Here is a 20,808-nt window from a genome sequence, read left to right on the forward strand (position 1 = left end):
ACTATAAATTATAACACTTTGTTAATATCATAGTATAATACTAGTATATATCATAGTATCATACCAAACAAATTACAAATGTTCATATTTAAGATTAAAATTTTATATTATAAATTATAATATAAAATTATTTTATATATGATATATAATTATATATAAAGATTTCATGTATAATTATGTATATTATATATAAAACATATTTTATATAATATTACAAATTTAATTTATATATATTTTTAAACATGTCCAGTACGGGCCAGTTTTTTGATTTAAACTTTCACCCCTAGAGTCAAATTTCAACAAATGATTTGCACTTTAAGATTAGTTTGATTATTTAGGATTTTACAGTACAATGTTTACTTTTTACTTTTTCGGACTGAATAGTAACACATAGAGCAGTGTTTTCAAAATCACAACGTGAAATATCCAAATTAGGTTAAATGTTTTTTGTTTGGACACTTGGCAAGATTTTAGCCATACTTAGTAAATAGTATTGGACACTTGGCACCAAAAGGAACCATGTGATGGAAATGAGAAGGAAATTAAGCTTTATGATAATGCCACCTAAGAAAACCTTATTCCATCCAAGCATCCAATTTGTGTCAAACCAAAGAGAGTTTCAACCCTAGAAAATTCCTAAACATTTGGAATCCAATTGACACTTCAAAAACTTAGTTGAAATTGAAACCCTAAATGCTTTTCCAAAACCCCAAAATTTGCCTTTAAACCTTAAATGGACCCAATTTTAGCTTAGTGCTTAATCGCTTGATTAGATAACTCCCACATGCTATTAAGTACTCAAATTCATGTTGTGACATGATTATTTATTCTAGTAAACCTTAAAATTCATGGAGCGGTGACAGAAAATACTATCATGGGGGTGGCGAGTTGTTGGTCACTTTACTTGTAGGGCTGTAAATGAACCAGTCTGTTCGATAACCCGCTCGGTACTCGCTCGGTTAAACTCGAATAGAATTCGACTCGTGAAAAGAAAAAAACTTGCTCGTGAAAGCAGATACCCGCTCAATTTGTAAATGACACATACTCGACAAAACTCGATTCGACTTGGCTAAAGTTTATTAAGGCCCGGCTCGTTTATGCTCGAGTTGACTCGTTAGCTTGACTTGATTAAAATTCATTCATATATTGATAAATATATACATACATACATATATATATATATGTGTGTATGTATTAGTTAATAATATAAGCATACAACTTTTATAATGAAATATACAATATGTAATCTAATTACTTATGTGTATATAGTGAATATACTTACTTCATAGGTATATTTTATAATTTGTATAATAATTAGTTGGTAAAATTTAATAATTTCATATACTAGTATATGGGAACTATATATGAAATAGATACATGCTATCATATTAAATATATGTATTAATAATATATATAGGCATATAATATATTGTTATTTTGGATAGATATCAACTAGTTAGATATTAATTATTTATAAATTTTTTAAAATTTTATAATTCAATAGAGGTTCTACTTGTTAGTTGTATAAATTTAATATTAAATATTTTATTTTATTTATTAATTATTAAATATTATTCTAAAAATAAAAAAATAAATAATTCGAGCTCGAGCTCGAGCTCAACTCGACTCGAACTCGTTTGTGGGACGAAATCGAGCTCGAGCTCAAGTTGAGAGTTTAGCTTATCGAGTCGAGCTTGAACAAAGATTAAAAAAAATCTCGGGTTCGAGTATTTTGAGTCGACTCAAGCTCGGTAAGTCAAAGACCGGCTCGGCTCGTCTTGATTACGGCCCTGCTTACTTGTGTGTGGGTGCCAAACTTTTGTGGCTGACCGGTGTGGAGGTGCAGACCTGATTGGTGTGGAGGTGGTGACCTCTTTCACGGGGAGCAAAACCTTGTCGGTGATAGAAATCTCCAGCAAGCTAGTTGGGGTTTGCTGCTGCCTGCGACAGAAACACTGTCACATGAACTATGCATGCCATGAAGTAAAAGTTGACGAGCTTGCAGCGGCGAGAAGTAGTTTGATTCTTCGACTAGGTGGCTAGCCTTGCCCTTCACCGGGCAGAGGAGGTGATCATGCCGGCCGACTAAGGCCATTGGGTGCACAGTGGTGTGCGCACGTCAACATGCTCTCACCACATGTGCTCACAGTGTGTTACTGTTGCGAGGAATTGATGGTGGAAGTTGTCCGTTCTCGTGGTCGGACCTGGGCGGCGTGGGCAGCACTGTGCATGGAGGCGATTGGCCCTACACATGAAACAACCGAGGATTGGCTGGATCAGGGCCACGCCATGCATGCAGGTAGTTGGTAGAAAATGCTAACTTGCAGAACCACCTACGGCGACAGAAAACATCGAGAAGGAGTTTCAGGGTCGAGGGCTACCTCACCGATGACAAAAAATGCCGATGGATTAGGAGGCGGCTGGTGGTGGTTGCTGACTGGCTCGTTGGTTAGTGAGTTGTTGTTAGGTGGTGCTGCCCGCAGCATGTTGCACCCTTTGTTCGTCGGATCTAACCATGCCACTGGGCGATAAGCACTTCTCCGGCAACAGACAATGTCGGTGGTCTCAGTTGTGGCCACCGGTAGTCCTGCAAATCCCTAAGCAACTGATGGGTGGCTTCCTGCATGCTCCCACGCTTCTAGTGCGAGATAACGGTAGGGAAATCATTGTTAGATCTGTTCTAGTGCTTTGCCTAGTGGCCAGGTCTGTGCCGAGCTAGTCACTGAGGTGGTGGGCGACAAGCTTGCCATGCACGGGGGGCCCCATTGGGAATTGTGCCATAAGCCAGCACACGGGGCAATGCACATTATGTCCTGTGCATGATGCATGTCGAGTTCGTGCCCACTCATATCTACACACACACACATACATACATATATATATGCATGTTACGGGATCATGTACATACATATGATATGTTTTAACAGATAAATTTTGAAATAAAAATAATAAATGCAAGGTGGAGGAACTTATCTTATATTCTGAAGATAAATTTGTTAGCCAAAGAATCATCATTCTCTTGATTCCGATGTAGATAATAAATCGATTCTATAGATGGTACCAATTGTTAATGCCTTAATTTGCACAATAGACTGAAAGGAAGGAAAAAATTATCCTCAGCCCACGATGATGGTTTGGGCTTCGATAAGGTGTTCTTCATGTTCATTCACAAATACATGATAAATAAACAAATAAAAATAAATATAAAGAGACACAGGGATTTATGTTGTTCAGCATAATATCTACGTCTACGGATTGTTTGGTGGTGAAATCTACTATAATAAGTGATTTTACAATCTCTCATAGGCTCATATATTTCATAATACAATAGAGGAATTTAGTCTAAATATAAAAAAATTATGGTGAGTCTAGGCGTCAGGAACTTTTGTAGAGAGAGTTTGTTTGTCTTATAAAGATATTTATTTTCTTAAAGTGATTAGATTGAATTTGTCTTGTAAAGTTTATTCTTTTTAAAAATATAAATCTTTTTCTTTTTAAGAATCTGAACCTTTTATCTTATTTTTTGACGTTATCTTATAGCTAAATTATATGCAGTTGATTTAACTCATATATATCTATTACAATTAATTAATAATTATTTTATTTTTATTTACAAATTATCTTATTATTATTATTATTATTATTATTATTATTGATAAAATTCTCCACTGAATTGACTGTGAAGCTTGTCCTCAATCTCGTTCTGCACAGGTGACTAGGGGTGTAACCGGTCCGGTTTGGTCCGGTTTTGGACAAAATCTAGGACCGAACCGGTAGGCACCGGTTTTACATTTTTAAAACCGATTACGCACCGGTTACCCTCCTAAACCGATACTCCGGTTTTATCGGTTTCCGGTCCGGTTCGGTTCGGTTTTCTGGTTTTAATAAAATATATATTTATTATAAAAAAATCTGTTTATAAAAATAAAAAAAAAAAAAAAAACTGCTATGTCAAAAAATTCTACTTAAAAAAAAACTACTATATAAAAAGACTTCTATGTAAAAAAAAACTGCTATGTAAAAAAATTATGCTATTAGTATAGCTTTGGTATAGCTTTATATAAATTATATGCTAATATATATAATTTATATTTATCTACTAATGTCTTATGTACTTATAAAAAAAAATATAAAGAATTTTAAGTGTATTAGGCCATTAAAATTTAGTAATAATATTTGAGTGATTTTCTTTCTTTTTTGGTTCTTACTTCTTATGAATCTATGATAAAATGTTATTAATAAATAATATATATTTATAATATTATATATTTAAAGCATATGATCAATTAAATTTTTATGTTTAAGATTAAACTTTTATTTTATAAATTAAAACAACACTATCTTAGATATAATTATAATTTATATTATTATATATTATATATAAAAATTATATATAATATAAAATATATAATATATAACATTAAATAAATAAAAAATATACACATATTAAATAGTACCGGTCCGGTTTAAAAATGATCGGAACCGATACCGGACCGGTTCCGGCTGGTTTTTCATTTTATGAAACCGGTTCCGGACCGGACCGGTTCAAAACCGGCATAACCGGTCCGGGCCGGTTTTCCGGTTAAAATTTACACCCCTACAGGTGACTCAATCATAGCTCTCGATATTTTTAATCCAAAAATCATATAATATAAAATAAATATTTATTTAAAGGATAAAAAAGGCAAATGAGAACTGGACACGAAATATCAGCAGGACACAAGGTACGAGGTCCAAGTCGGGCACGCGATCCTGCATCTCACGACACCTGTACTCTTTCAGCACAGACATTCATTGTCAGAGGCGGGAAGGGCCGAACATAAAGGGCAAAAAAAAAACAAAAAAAAGCAAAAAATGGCAACCCAACACACGAGACGCCACGTATTGGTATTTCTAGCCACCCACGTCCCTGTTAGACCCCACCGGCACTCATAAAATCGTTCTTTTTCCCTTACCGAATCACTAACCGCCCGATCGTCTCTCCACGCGTCCAATATCTTCATCTCTACCGTCCACGTCTGTGTTTTGAAAAATCCAAGTCAGTGGTCATGCATACCCATCTGTCCCCAATCTAAGGGCCACGTAAAACCAACGGCCACGATTTCATGTATTTTTTTAATATACTACTCCTGCGTCATTCCCTGTGAAAAATAAACCCAAGCCGAAGCCGACGTCCGATCACATACCTGTGAAAATGGCGTTAGATTCCGAAGAGCTCAGCCAACTTACCTTGACAAAAACGAAGAATACCCGTCGGAAGAGGCTGAAAGTCCGGCGACTAAAGTACACGTATCGAACGAAGATCCACGTCGAGCGACAGAAAGGGAAACAACTACTAGACGAGAATAACCACAACATGCGCCATCCTTGTAATCATCTCCTTGGGTATTACAAGGACTTGGACTGATCAGAAAATTAGGACTTGGAAACGGAGCTCACCATTTTGTTTGATCTCTCTTCCATTTCTTTTGCGTTTGGCACTTGGCTAATGTCTTGTTTAATTCCAAAAATAGCCAGAAAAGGAGAAAAACAAAAAAACAAAAAAAGGCTTTGTTGTGGTGTGTGTTTTTTTGATGGTCTTTTTTCTGCATTGGGCCTTCTTTCACTTTGTTTTCTCTGCTCGCGATTCCTTGATAATATAGATTATTACTGTTTATGAAACAATTTATTAAGCTGCATTTGATTATTAAATTTAATTTAATTTATCTCATTTAATCTTTATAATTTTTTTAATTTTTAATATAAAATTTAATAAAATATTTAAATTTTTAAAATAATAATAATAATAAATAATATTATAATAATACTTTATTTAAATTTTAGTTCAACTCACTGTCTAAATCAAGAATTAAGGTATCACTGTCTAGACCAAGGAATTAAGGTAGAAAGGGTGTTGAAATTTGTAATATCATTCATCCTTGTCATAAATAAGAGCTGCAATTTGGTTTTCTAAACATTAGCATGCAATAAAAATAAGGCATCGGTATGGAAATGATGGAATAATTATTTTACAACTCTATAATAGGATATTGATTTTTTAAAATTAAAGAAATTTCGAATATATATTTTTTGGATAATAGTCTTTTTGTCGCTATAAATTAGCCGCAAAAGGCCAATTTTTTTATAGTGAAATATTCATCTGGATACGTGAGATCTTGGAAGATCACTTGTGGCATATATGCTATTTGCAACATATATGCTATTTGCTGCCCCAGGAAATTAATCACTTAAATTTTCAGTGCATGGTTTTGCAAGTACCACGTGTTGCCTGTCTGTATATAGTTTCAACTTCCAGTACCAAATTAATACTGCATGTTTTGTCCTTGAGGGCACTGATGAGAGATTCACATGCCCACAAGATAACATTTTTTTTTCCTATTTAAAATCCCAAGCAAAGCATCAGCTTTCGCCACATGCCAAGCATGCCATGGAAGTCTTTGAGCTCCTCTACTTTTAGAAAAGAGATACATTTAGATATCATGGAATATATATTAATTAAAACTTATATGGTACTGTTTTCTAATTTTTAATTACCACGTTTAAAACATGAATGAAATATGACCGTACGTAAGTTTGGCAGCTTGGTCATTATGTTTTTATAAAATTTTTGAATTATTCTTATTCAAGAACTGTTTACTACTATAAAGAAATTTTATAAAAGTTTACAAACCTCGGTTTATATAATTTCTTGTAATACGTTAAATTTATTTTGTAATAAAAATAATTATATAATATAACATATTATATCAAAATATGTTAATTTGTAAATTTATTCTTATAAAATTTATTTAAAATTAAAGCATTTTTGTTCCTATTTTCATTCCGAGATTACCCTATTTTGCAGATATCCATGCAAACAAATTTATTAATTTAAAACTTTTAAGTTGTGTTTAGAAGATTTAAATCACCTCAATCTATCTCATTACCTTTTCAATTTTTTATATAAAGGTAAAACTCATTTTAACATATTTCATACATTAAAATATATTTCAATGGAATCATAAAATATAACTATTTAAATAAAGTTCTACTACATACAAGAAAATTCATGTACCAATACTGCTATCTTTATATTTAAAATTTAAATTGACATAATTTTTATTACAGTCTAACTTTCTGACCAATTATGTTAGATAGATATGCATATTAGTGAACGAAACCACTTACAACAAGATATTTCCATTCAAAATATCAACTCAAATAATATGAAATCTTAATCGTAAGTCCACAAGCTAATAAAATATATATTAAGCATCTCGATCGTTTAGAAAAGAGATTTTACATTTCGTATAATCAAATATATATATATATATATATATATATATACTAGGAAACACAACGTCCTTCGGACGTTTGCCTGGTGGGGCATAAATTTGGTTCTTAATCAAAGAGAATGATGAAAATAAAAAATTGTATAACTTGACATTATGTTGATAAAATAAATATTAATAAAGAAAATCTAAGAATTTTTGTTGGACCAAAAAATCATTAAGCGTTAAATGTTGTGGAGGTATGCAATAGAAGTTTAAAGTATTTTGGTTAGTCAACTTGTTATATCGTTTTGTAGAGTATAACAAGTACTACTACAATATTGGTATATAAATTTTTATAGATATCTATTTGCATTTTTTTTTTAACACGTAAAAGAAATTTTAAAAAACTCAACACTGAAAATTATTTCTCATTATTCAAACTACAGCGCCCAACAATACTAATAAAAAACCTTATGCTTTATTATAACCGTATTTGTCTATATTGACCAACAGAGATCTCAAACCAAAGCCACGACCTCCAGTGCCAACTCGATTGTATGCAGTCATTTTTGGAGAGACAGACACTGATGCCCCAAGAACATATAGAGCAAATGTGATTCCTGGTATATTTTGAAGACCACTATATTGTTAAGCTTAGTTAAGATTGATTGGATATGCATGATTAATTGCATATTTATATGGATCAATATTTATGTTCATAATAAGGATATGAAACTAACTGGTACAATCTTTCTTTTCAGGAATCGTAATCTTCTCTGAGGTCGAGGCAAATGATTCTAGAGTTTTGAATTCAGCACATATCATCATTGCTAGACAATCAATGCATCCATGTTGTGCTTTGGAAACTAAGGGGAGAAAATACTTACAGCCATTACTTGCATAGAGATAAGAGTAACCAGTAGAAAAATATGGAAAAAAAAAAAGAGTAATCAGGCATGCAGTTTCATCCCCATTCAGTGAAGGCCATAGGAGCATGGTTTCTAGCGTCTTCCTAATTTTGAACACAAAAGGATAGGTAACTGAATCTCTGCCTCTGATCTACAATGCAGAAAAAACCTTTACATTAGCTGTGCCATAATTATTATTGATGACGCTTTGGATCAAAGTAATCAAGAAAAGCAGTACTTCATGATCACATTAAAATATATTGATATCATAAGATTATTACCATAAGGGAAGTGCAAACTGAAAACAAACAAACTTTTATCTTCAGTATATCCTGAGAGCTGCTACATGCTCTAACTCGATGCAAAGAATTGGAAATAGAACCTAACAAATCAAAAGGCAGAGTCAAAAAGTATTTGAACATGAAAATGAGAAGACACGCAATTAAAACAACAAGCAGAAATGAGAACCCAATAATTGCTTCCAGAAAGTAAAACCAACACCAATTACATCAATTTGGAAACTTTTAAAAAAGAAAAAAGAAAAAAAAACCATAATCAAATAATCAAACAGTCTCAAGCATAAGCCAAATAAGATGCACTAATAACAAGGTTGGGCACATTTGTTGATACTTGGGGGTGAATGCGACCACAAAGCTTAGCAGCAAGTTTTCGTACATCGTCAAATTCAAACTTATGAAATGCCCTAAAATAAAGAACTGAAGAAATAAGTACATTTCATTAAGTATACTGAAGTAACTGAGGTTATTCATGTGAATCAACCTGTTTAGAAGGAGAGCAGCAGCACTGTCATGATTGTTGATATCTTTATCCCCTGGAATTTTCCCAAATAATAAGCAAAGATTTTACAAGTGAACTGTAACTAAAAAATTTGTAAAATGAGAAGCTTCAATTGGGATTTAGAGAAGATTCAAGGGGGATATGAATGAAATTATTAGATTTGAAATACTAATTGTATTTCATATATATATATGTATGATCATTTATTTGTAGATCACATCATACAAAGTCCCTAAAGCAGTTTGAAATATGCACACCCTCGATCTGATCTCCCTCTTGATTGATTTCAGAAATCAACCACACACCTGCACAAACAGTTAAAAAAAGGTTAAAATATCAAGTGGGTCTATTCCCTTTTTGTAGGGAATGAATTGAGTATGGTATTATTTCACCATGCACCTTGGTCTAATTACTCATTTAGTGGAAAGACAGAAATTCTTGTCGGCAAGACTTACTATTGCTGACTGCTCACCAACTAAGGCCGGGTACTATCTCTCTCTCTCTATCTCTCTCTCTAGAGGTTGATCTTTTCATCAGTATGGTATGCTTCACTACTCCACTCTTTTTTCTTTTCTTTTTTTTTTTTTTGTGTTAAAGGGAAAGGAAATATAGGTGAAGGTGGACACGAGGTACTTAAGTTGCAGAACGGCCAAGATGGCGCAGCTGGGGTGTCTTGCATTGAATCCAGAAGCAATCCTGCAACAAACGATTGGGTTCCAAAGATCAACGAAGATCAGGTACTGATTTTTCATGGTTTTTATTAGGATCTGATTATATTGGAAGAAAAAGATTTGAACCATAGTAAGTTGATAATCAAGAACTAACTGTTGTTTTGTTCTTTGAATGAACATAGGTCTTTGTCTCCTCAAAACCAAATCGGAGCGAGAGCTCTTAGATGTGTCGGTAGGAGGGAGCTTTCGAGAAAGGGACTTAGCACCAACTTTCCCTGTAAACTTTTTTAATCGATAGAGATTAGATGAGCATCATGAAAGTTTTAAAAAATTCACGTAATGGATTTTCAACTATTCAAGCGATGACTTCTCCCTATAGTATTTGTTTGTTTTCTCTGTTGTTTGCCTTTAGGTTCTATTTGTTTTGTTGGGTTGTCACCCGGTGGCCCCCTTGCCGCCACCATGTCAAGGTCACACGGCATCACCGTATGGTTGGGTGCATCGTGGTTAGACAGCACGGCAATCAGTTTTGGATGCTTTCCCGACAGGACTGGGAGTTGGTGGGTGAGAGTCGCTGGAGTTGGTGGATTCAGTATCTATTTATATATATAATAACCGTATATATATAATATATTATATATTATATAATATTTGATCTAAAATAGTAACGGAGTGGGTGTGCACGGCAATTAATTTTGGATTCTTTCCCGACAGGAGTTGAGAGTCGGTGGAGTGGGTGAGATGATAATATATATTATATAATATTTTATCTAAAATAGTAATGGAGTGGGTGTACACGACAATTAATTTTGGAATCTTTCCCGACAGGAGCGGGAGTTGGTGGGTGAGAGTCACTGGAGGTGAGATGATAATATATATTATATAATATTTTATCTAAAATAGTAACGGTGGGTGAGATGATAATTTTTTTAATATAAAATAATTATTTTAATTAATCATATAAGTAAAATATGTAAAGAGTGTGATTGTATGTAACTGAACTTATATATTATTTCGCAAACAAAAAACATTTATAAAAGATATAAAGATAAGGATTAATATAAGATATTATTAATATGCATGGGACCCACCAAGCCGCGTATAGCTCTGTGGGTGTCCACGTAGAACCCTTGGCAACAAACTAAATGAATTAGAAAGTCAAACAAATTGATGGATGAATTTAAAATTGTTGAATTAATTATTATTAAAATAATTGTTTTCAAAGGAGTAGTTAGAATACATTATCGTGATTGATGATGATATGTGACAAAGAATTGTCCAAAAATTCTCGTAGAAGCTTTAAAAAAGCAGAATATAATGTGCAATGAGTAATATACGAGATTAAATTGTTCTCTTTCTAAAATTAGATTATTAATTTACTAAAGAGAATGTACATTTAGTTGTCTTTTATATGAGTTGGCCAGCTGTAGCCTGTAACATTTTGCAGTCAAACAATGGGTCCCACGATGCCCATCTCTACTCTTTTTACAGTCCAACGTTTTGCAGTATAGATCCACGTGATTATTAGATGGCGTTTAAGATGCAGTCATGCACGGGCACACCCACTACGTTACTATTTTAGATAAAATATTATATAATATATATTATTATCATCTCATCCACCGTTACTATTTTAGATAAAATATTATATAATATATATTATCATCTCACCTCCAGTGACTCTCACCCACCAACTCCCACTCCTGTCGGGAAAGATTCCAAAATTAATTGCCGTGCACACCCACTCCATTACTATTTTATATAAAATATTATATAATATATATTATCATCTCACCCACTCCACCGACTCTCAACTCCTGTCGGGAAAGAATCCAAAATTAATTGCCGTGCACACCCACTCCGTTACTATTTTAGATAAAATATTATATAATATATAATATATTATATATATACGGTTATTATATATATAAATAGATACTGAATCCACCAACTCCAGCGACTCTCACCCACCAACTCCCAGTCCTGTCGGGAAAGCATCCAAAACTGATTGCCGTGATGTCTAACCACGATGCACCCAACCATACGGTGATGCCGTGTGACCTTGACATGGTGGCGGCAAGGGGGCCACCGGGTGACAACCCAACAAAACAAATAGAACCTAAAGGCAAACAACAGAGAAAACAAACAAATACTATTGGGAGAAGTCATCGCTTGAATAGTTGAAAACCCATTACGTGAATTTTTTAAAACTTTCATGATGCTCATCTAATCTCTATCGATTAAAAAAGTTTACAGGGAAAGTTGGTGCTAAGTCCCTTTCTCGAAAGCTCCCTCCTACCGACACATCTAAGAGCTCTCGCTCCGATTTGGTTTTGAGGAGACAAAGACCTATGTTCATTCAAAGAACAAAACAACAGTTAGTTCTTGATTATCAACTTACTATGGTTCAAATCTTTTTCTTCCAATATAATCAGATCCTAATAAAAACCATGAAAAATCAGTACCTGATCTTCGTTGATCTTTGGAACCCAATCGTTTGTTGCAGGATTGCTTCTGGATTCAATGCAAGACACCCCAGCTGCGCCATCTTGGCCGTTCTGCAACTTAAGTACCTCGTGTCCACCTTCACCTATATTTCCTTTCCCTTTAACACAAAAAAAAAAAAAAAAGAAAAGAAAAAAGAGTGGAGTAGTGAAGCATACCATACTGATGAAAAGATCAACCTCTAGAGAGAGAGAGATAGAGAGAGATAGTACCCGGCCTTAGTTGGTGAGCAGTCAGCAATAGTAAGTCTTGCCGACAAGAATTTGTCTTTCCACTAAATGAGTAATTAGACCAAGGTGCATGGTGAAATAATACCATACTCAATTCATTCCCTACAAAAAGGGAATAGACCCACTTGATATTTTAACCTTTTTTTAACTGTTTGTGCAGGTGTGTGGTTGATTTCTGAAATCAATCAAGAGGGAGATCAGATCGAGGGTGTGCATATTTCAAACTGCTTTAGGGACTTTGTATGATGTGATCTGCAAATAAATGATCCTACATATATATATATATATATATATGGATAATGGATGCCGGTATCTTTGGGAAATCTTTTCTCTCTTCTTTTTTTTTTTTTTTTGAAATAAATCTTTTCTCTCTTTTACTACGTAAGAAAAGATGCAAAGTAAACAGTGATCATGGCCTTGTGGATCAATAGGGCAACCCCTTTACCTGCAGTGAAAAATGCACGGTTGATGCCAAGCTATTGTACGTTGAATGATTAGTACCGGCCAATCCACAATTCAAGATCTATTTTTTCCCGTCTGCCTTTATTCCATTCAAAACAGGTTGCACACGTAGAATAAAGAACTTATAGATTGTAATGGATATTGCAGAAGAATATGTAGATGATGATCAATCATGTCTATATAGGGTTCAGACTTCAGAGTAGCTAGGGGGCATTTAAAGATCGAAAACTGAATGAATACGTGAATTCATTTTTTTTTTTGATAAGATAATATAAGATATATAGAAATCCGAGAAATTGGAAATAAGCACTTTGAAATTTTGCTGTCTTGAGAAAAGATTCACCAACAGATCATCGAACCGCTTTATTTCACTTCCGTTTGGTGTCAAGTCACCTGCATCATTATTATGCTCCTCTGGCATAAAGAAAGTTGTATCTAGTAGCCATAGCGTGTGATGCCATGCAAAAACATTAGGGTACAACATGGTAGCCAATAATGTTGCAGTACTTCCAATTAGCATAGCACGTACATCTTTTCTCTGGCCTGCAAATTAACATGATCGTAAAATCGAAACCAAAATAGTAAAGAAACAAAAAAGTAGAACAAATCAAACCCAACAAAAAATAAATAAACTTGAATGGAAAGCCAAAAAAAAAAAAACATATGAACACAAATAGCAAAAATGGAAAGAAAAACAATTTTTGTTTTGTAGATTTGAAAAATACGAAGGTAATATACATCAAACGACGATAAACAAGAAAAAAAATTGGAAGAGAGAGAGAGAGAGAGAGAGAGAGAGAGAGAGAGAGAAGGGAGGCAGGCAAGAAAGATCTGGAAGGGAGAGAGAGGAGTTTATGTTGCTTTTATAGTTAGGGTTTTGGTGGTGTTAAAACGGCGCCGTTTTGGATAGGGACGGTGTGGGTATGGAGAAAGACCAAAAGAAGCACCAGTAAAATAAAAGTAGAATACAAATAACCGTAATTGTCAAATAAAACTAAGGGCAAAATTGGAAATAAAAATGTTGGATAAAAACACTGTTCTTAAGCGATTCGCACTTTATATATTAGTATAGATATATATATAATCTTCTTAAAGATATATAATAGAGTTATACTGCTCTTTTATTTGTGTCATATACGTGTTATATATGCGTCACTGAACAAGATTTATGTAGTACTTCAACCACCACGTTTAAAACGTGGATACCAAGGGGCCCCAGACTCCAGCGAGTTGTGGGGCAGTGAGAGCTAGCGACATTTCAGTACTAACAAATAATTTATCCTTCAACAACAAAGATTATAAAAAGAAAACAGACATTAAACAACGTTAATTAAGCTATACAAAAGAAAGGGGTCTACCTATCATCTACCACGTGTCCGACAAATCAATATATATATATATATCACGAGCAATAATGGAAAAGTGAAAGAAAGCACTCTCCACATGATTCGTGTCCACCATTCTTTTTTATGTTGTTTTACTGTATATATTATGTTCTATGGTCCATGGTTTAATTATATTTTTATTACTTTGTTCCTGACCCCACCACTCTCATCTTTGTTCGTTGAGTAATCGAACAATGCAATGATAATTGGTCTAAAGTTTTCTCTATGTTGGTGACAATCTCATGCTTTTTCCATTTCTGCTATGAACATGATAAGAAAGAAAAAGACATTTGCTATAGCTTGCTTTTGGTCCGCCAATTAACTCAAATCTCTTTCTCAGTTTCTGCATGGGAATACTTGCAGAAAAATATCTGTTTCTGCCAACTAATTAGATACTTTTCTTTTTCGACAATAATTTAAGCTACTGTAGTACGTTCCATACAACTTTGATGGTTTATGCCTTTTTGTTTGCCACATTTTATATATTGCATACCTTTTTCTTCTAATAATGGAAGTAGGTCACGGTGGTTAATTAAGTACAAGTTTTAAATAGATAAATTTTACTTATGTTATTTTTATAAAAAGATGAATCCGGCCCATAAAAGAAGAATAAATTTTTATATTTTTCAATATGGGTCTACTTTTTATAATGGAATTGTATAGAATTTATCTATTAAGATTTGTACAAATCATTTCGATCGGAATCTGAATTATGATACTTTTCATTTAGAAGATAACTACAAAGCCAAGCAGTCCACAAATTGAACATGCACTGCTACTTTTGCTGCTATCATCGTGTAGATTCGTAGAATTCATCGTGATTCTATTTTTCATCAACCCAAAATGAATGGTGGTTATTGATTTCTCTTTCAAACTACGTGACAAAAATCCTCATCTTTGAAGATCTGGACAAAATTACATGATAAAAACTTATAAAAGAATCAGACAGAAGGGAGAAAATGACATCTTTGATCATGATTTAAGGTCTTTCTATCCCTTTGAGCATATACGTTTAGCCGCGCGTGGCATTTCCCATATCTACTCCGAACTATGTAACAGCCTGCTAAAAATTCAATTGTGGAATTTTTATTGACTTTAGGAATCTCGTGAATAGTCTATAAGTTTTCACGAATCCATTAATCATATAGGTTTTAGGCTAACTACATAGTTAGTGTTATTACTCATTATGATATCAAAAGTGTTTTTGATTATTGGAGATAGTTAGAAGTGTCAAAATGTATTATGGTTTGTGCCATTAGACTCGGAGGGTTATTTAAAGTCTTATGGCGCAATAACATTTTTTCATAATTTCGGGCGAAACGTCTGTTCAAAACTGTAGATATTAATGGATAAAAATATCTTAAGCTAATTTTGTAGATATTATTGGATAAAAATATTTTAAGCTAATTTCGTGGATATTATTGGGTAAAAATATCTTGAGTTGATTTTTGTAGATATTATTAGGTAAGAGAGTCCTACACTCCACTCTCACTCCGGTAAGAGAGTCCTACACTTAACTCTCACTTCGGGTAAGAGAGTCCTACACTTAACTCTCACTCCAACCTCATCTCTTCCATATCTCATCCACAAGTATCTCCAGCCACCCCTCCCCACAAAATTATCTTCATTTACGCTTTCCATTGAAAGAATACCAAACACTCTCTCTCGGACAGCTTTTAGAAGTTCTTTTGCACACTCATTTCGAAGCTTTTGTAAGTGTTTTATCATAAAGTCTCCTTCATATAAGTTGTTCCTCTTTGAGTCTAGTTTCCGTAGATGTATTTTTCGTATCATTCCATGGTCATTTGATCAGTCAAAAGTATTTTTAACCATGGAAAGGTCATTCTGGGCGTGAATCTGGAGAGTATGTTATAGTTTGGAGTTTTTGACCAAGCTAATGGATAGATATTGGTCCGAAATTTTTATGGAGTATTGTTAACATATATATATGACTATTGGTTGAGGATTTTTGCATGATTAAAGGTTTTGATGAAAAATTTTCTTAGATTTAGAAACTTAGAAACTGGAAGAGGAAAAACAGTTTCTGTTTTGAGAAAGTTTAACTCTTTGGTGGTCTAAACCTATTCTAATGACTTTGATAATTTTATTGGAGGATCCTAAGCATCTTATATACATGTTATATTATTATTTTGAAGATATTTGATGTTAGTTTCAAAGATATGAAATTTTATGTAAAGAGATATTCAGATAAGCCAAAGTGTGGATGTTCTTGGCTAAATTTATGTTTTGGTTAATTTTTAACCATGTGATCTTGAATTAGAAGCTTATATATGTTTTAGTACATCTTTTTAAACCATGTAATGGTTTGGTTTGAAGATCACATATTTATAAGTCATAGATCAAAAGGTTGATCAAAACAAGTTGGAAACAAAAATTAATAGAAATAGCATATGAGAATTTCGGCCCTATGGAGTTTTAATAGTTGTGATTAGTTTTAAATTTTTCTAAATTGATATTTGAATTGAGGATAAAATTTATATGAGGCATGTAAATTTTGGTGACTTTTGGAGTTAGTATGCAAAATCCTTAAGTTATGGGTAAAACGGTCATTTTCCTACATGCAGAGAGTAAAATAGAAATTTTGCTCTTTAAGTTAGTATTTTTCCATATTTCAAATTATTAGTGATTTAGTGCTAACTTTTAGAATCACTAATTACAGTTCCTCGTGATCGCGCTTAAGGTTTTAATAAGAAACGCGGAGATCGAGGTAAGTTAGCTTTTAACTTACTAGCAGTCTACTGTGTATATGTGCTAAGTAAAGGAACTACAGTGTATGTATGTATGTTATCAAATATGTCATGCCATGCCAAGTTATCACGTAATTGTCTATTATACAAAATTTATTCTGTCATCAATTTTTATCTGTTACATAATATATTCTGTCATGTATTACTGTACATTACGAGTATGTCATGTTAAATATGTTGTCTGTTATATGTTATGCCATGTTACGAAATGTTTCTATCTCAAGTTGGTCATGTATTTCAAATTATGTTCAAGTCACGTTATGTTACGTCAGGGCTTCAGTCCTTTCGTATTCCAGTCACGTTTCATCTTGAGTACATTCAGTTTGTGTATAATACATGGGGCCACAACAACTGTGGAGTATGTATTTACACGTAGAATACATGGGGCCACAACAACTGTGGAGTATGTATTTTTCATGTTAAGTCAAGTTTATGTAGAATACATGGGGCCACAACAACTGTGGAGTATGTATTTAACTACATTGTGATGCGTCGAATACATGGGGCCACAACAACTGTGGAGTATGTATTTTTCATGTTAAGTAAAGTTTATGTAGAATACATGGGGCCACAACAACTGTGGAGTATGTATTTAACTGCATTGTGATGTTAAGTCAAGTTTATGTAGGATACATGGGGCCACAACAACTGTGGAGTATGTATTTAACTGGATTGTGATGTGTAGAATATATGGGGCCACAACAACTGTGGAGTATGTATTTACACATAGAATACATGGGGCCACAACAACTGTGGAGTATGTATTTTTCATGTTAAGTCAAGTTTATGTAGGATACATGGGGCCACAACAACTGTGGAGTATGTATTTAACTGCATTGTGATGTGTAGAATACATGGGGCCACAACAACTGTGGAGTATGTATTTACACATAGAATACATGGGGTCACAACAACTGTGGAGTATGTATTTTTCATGTTAAGTCAAGTTTGTGTAGAATACATGGGGCCACAACAACTGTGGAGTATGTATTTACACGTAGAATACATGGGGCCACAACAACTGTGGAGTATGTATTTTTCATGCTAAGTCAAGTTTCAGATCAAGTTCATGTTAAGTCAAATTCAGCTCATGTTTCAATTTAAGTCATGTCAATTATGCTATGTTGTACGCTAAGTTATGCTTTAATTACTTATGAATTTGATTATGCATTTATGCTTTTACTGTCATCCATGCATCATTAGTCTGTGTGGAAGTTTCTTGTTAACTTGCTGAGATTTGTAATCAAATCTCACTGTGGTAGTCCCAACTACCATTCCCCCCGAATGGTAGATCTTGTTACAGGACCTGAAGGAGGATCAGGAGCTGACCAACTAGACACAGTCGACTGAACGACGGTGCGTCGTTAATGTTAATATAGTAGTTAAATTACTACTTGTACGATGGAGTTGCATCTCCAGTACTTTTTGGATCATAAGCATTTTGGACTAGTGTTGTGATCTTAGTTGTTCAATGGGTCTTTATGTATGAAGTATGTTTTAAGCAATTGGGATATTTTCAATTTGGTGCATAGTATTGCTAAAGAAAAAAATTATCCGCTGCGAATATTGCATAATGTTAGATGCATGTTAGGAATATTGCATCTTATATGTCATGAACGGGGGCAGGTAACCTTGTGTTGCATGTCTTGACGCTTCAAATGTCCGTCCGATCCCAAACGGAATTTGGGGGCGTCACAAACTACATGTATGTTGACTACTTCATTGTAAAATTGTAACGATTTAGAATTGCTGATTATAAGTTTTTGTTCGACTAGTAATCTTGGATATAATTTTAGAGTGCGTAAATTTGATATATCTTTTTGAAAAAATATGATGTGAGTCATAAATTTGTTTATATTTTTTTAAACGAGAGTGCGGGGCTTGCAAATTTTAAAATTATACATATTATTTCTCCTGTTAGATTGGGATCTTTCTAAGTTATTTTGTTAAGTTTATGAATTTAGAGTACTTAAGAATGAATAATACAATTTGTGGGTGTTACCTACTATATTTATTTATTTTTTATATTTAGTTTTAAGCATCTATTCGGTAAATATTATAAGGCTTGGTTTGGATAGAGAGATGCTTTTATCTCATCAAATACTTTTTAATTTGAAATCTTTAACTTTTATTTAATTATTACTTAATTATTACAACTTCTCAAAACTTCCGAATAAAACATAAAAAAATATAATTCAAAAATTTCAATCTGAAAAATAAAAATAATATTAAAAAAAAACTATTTCTTAAAAATATTTTAACTTTATAATATTTTTTTCAAATTTTTTTTTCCTTATTTATCAAAATCCTATGAAATATTTTAACACAAACCATCTTATTATTATTTACAAATCATTTTACTACTATTTACAAACTATCTCAACTAATTTCATCTCAATTTAAGTATCTAAACAAATCCTAAGACCAACATTTTATATCATCTTTCTCGATCGGTATGGTAGTTTTAGAGTTGGCGGTAAAAGTCATAAAAAATTCTGTTTTTTTGGTTGCTATTTTCATCGTGAGTCACGAGTAGCCACGTGTTCAAATTAAAAATAATTAAGGACATGATAATCTTATCATATTTAATTAACAAATTGATGCTTGTGGGGGAATATTACGTGGTTATAAATGCTTGTGGTGACAAATTATATGAAATCAAATCCTTGCATGTTCACATGATTCCATAAGAGTTTAGCACGTTTCGATCGGCTTTTGTTAATTAAAATTCCAAGGCTTTCTTACAACTTTATCTTTACTCCAACTAAAACATCAATTAAGCACGTTTTGAATTACCATATCCCATCGAATAATATCCTTTCATCAACTTGGACACGAAACTAATAATAATAATAAAAAAATGAATTTTTGGATGGTCTCCAAATATATTAATATATATGAAAACTAGTGATTAAAATACAATATAGCTGAGAAGCTGTTCGCAAAATTAAAACGTGTCCAAAAATCTGAGAAATGGGAAAAGAATTAAATGATCAATAATCGTGCGAGCTAGCTATTTGGAAAAGAGAAAATTTTATTATAAAATAATTTTTTTTTTTATTTTTTATTTTGAAAGAGCTTTTACAAAACTTATACACTTAAATCCTCACAAATCATTCTACAAAGTAAAAACACATCACTCATCAACAATGCTGCATGTGCGGGTAGTGAGTGATGTATAGCATTCATGCATGGTCCCCTTGTGGGCTTCTATGTACCATGTCCTACTTGCCATTTTATATGATTGAAGTCTTCATATAAAATGGCAAGTAGGACATGAGATCTCACCTCTCCAAAAACAAAAAAAAAAAAAAAAAAAACTTGATCTCATCTATCCAAAGGTTCCAAACAATTGAGATTCGCACATCTTTGTCTGAATTGCCTATCAAGAAATTATCAGGAATCTTCAAATCTTAGGTTTCGGTTGGTTACACAGTTCAAATGAAATAAGATGAAATATTTTATTGAAGATTGAATAAAATATTGTTATAATATAATTTTTTAATATTATTTTTGTTTTAAAATTTAAAAAAGTTAAATTGTTTATTATATTTTCGATAAAAATTTAAAAAAATTATAATAATTATATGAGATGAGATGAGATGAGATAATTTATTTTTGTGTAACTAAACCAACCCTTAATGTCTTCAATTCAAACGGGAAATTACATGATCCCAAGAATTCTTATATATATATATATATATAGCTTTGATTTTCCGCGTTGGTTGGATTGCAATTTGAATATCTTAGGTTTAAAAGGAAATAAATTAACAAATCTAAATATTATTTCTTATCTTACTATTATGAAATGATTTGATTTTTTTTTTA

General features: G+C 32.8%; 3 long non-coding RNA genes across 4 annotated transcripts; 1 reads left to right on the plus strand and 2 right to left on the minus strand.

Moving 5' to 3' along the window:
- Positions 1–7,866: 7,866 nt before the first annotated feature.
- Positions 7,867–8,994, minus strand: LOC122309389. The gene is made up of 3 exons (XR_006242427.1): positions 8,942–8,994; positions 8,443–8,543; positions 7,867–8,312 (listed from the first exon to the last, which is right to left on the minus strand). It is a non-coding gene; the product is annotated as an uncharacterized LOC122309389 (long non-coding RNA).
- Positions 8,995–9,159: 165 nt separating this feature from the next.
- LOC122311581 lies at positions 9,160–10,004 on the plus strand. The gene is made up of 3 exons (XR_006242816.1): positions 9,160–9,444; positions 9,557–9,696; positions 9,813–10,004. It is a non-coding gene; the product is annotated as an uncharacterized LOC122311581 (long non-coding RNA).
- Positions 10,005–11,785: 1,781 nt separating this feature from the next.
- Positions 11,786–13,804, minus strand: LOC122309486. 2 transcript variants are annotated; one of them, XR_006242442.1, is made up of 4 exons: positions 12,811–13,787; positions 12,348–12,467; positions 12,096–12,235; positions 11,786–11,979 (listed from the first exon to the last, which is right to left on the minus strand). It is a non-coding gene; the product is annotated as an uncharacterized LOC122309486 (long non-coding RNA). The 2 variants fall into 2 exon arrangements; XR_006242441.1 differs by having other exon boundaries at positions 12,096–12,467; positions 12,811–13,804.
- Positions 13,805–20,808: the final 7,004 nt, after the last annotated feature.

The sequence above is a fragment of the Carya illinoinensis genome, chromosome 5 (assembly GCF_018687715.1).
Source record: "Carya illinoinensis cultivar Pawnee chromosome 5, C.illinoinensisPawnee_v1, whole genome shotgun sequence".
Taxonomy (NCBI): Eukaryota; Viridiplantae; Streptophyta; class Magnoliopsida; order Fagales; family Juglandaceae; genus Carya; species Carya illinoinensis.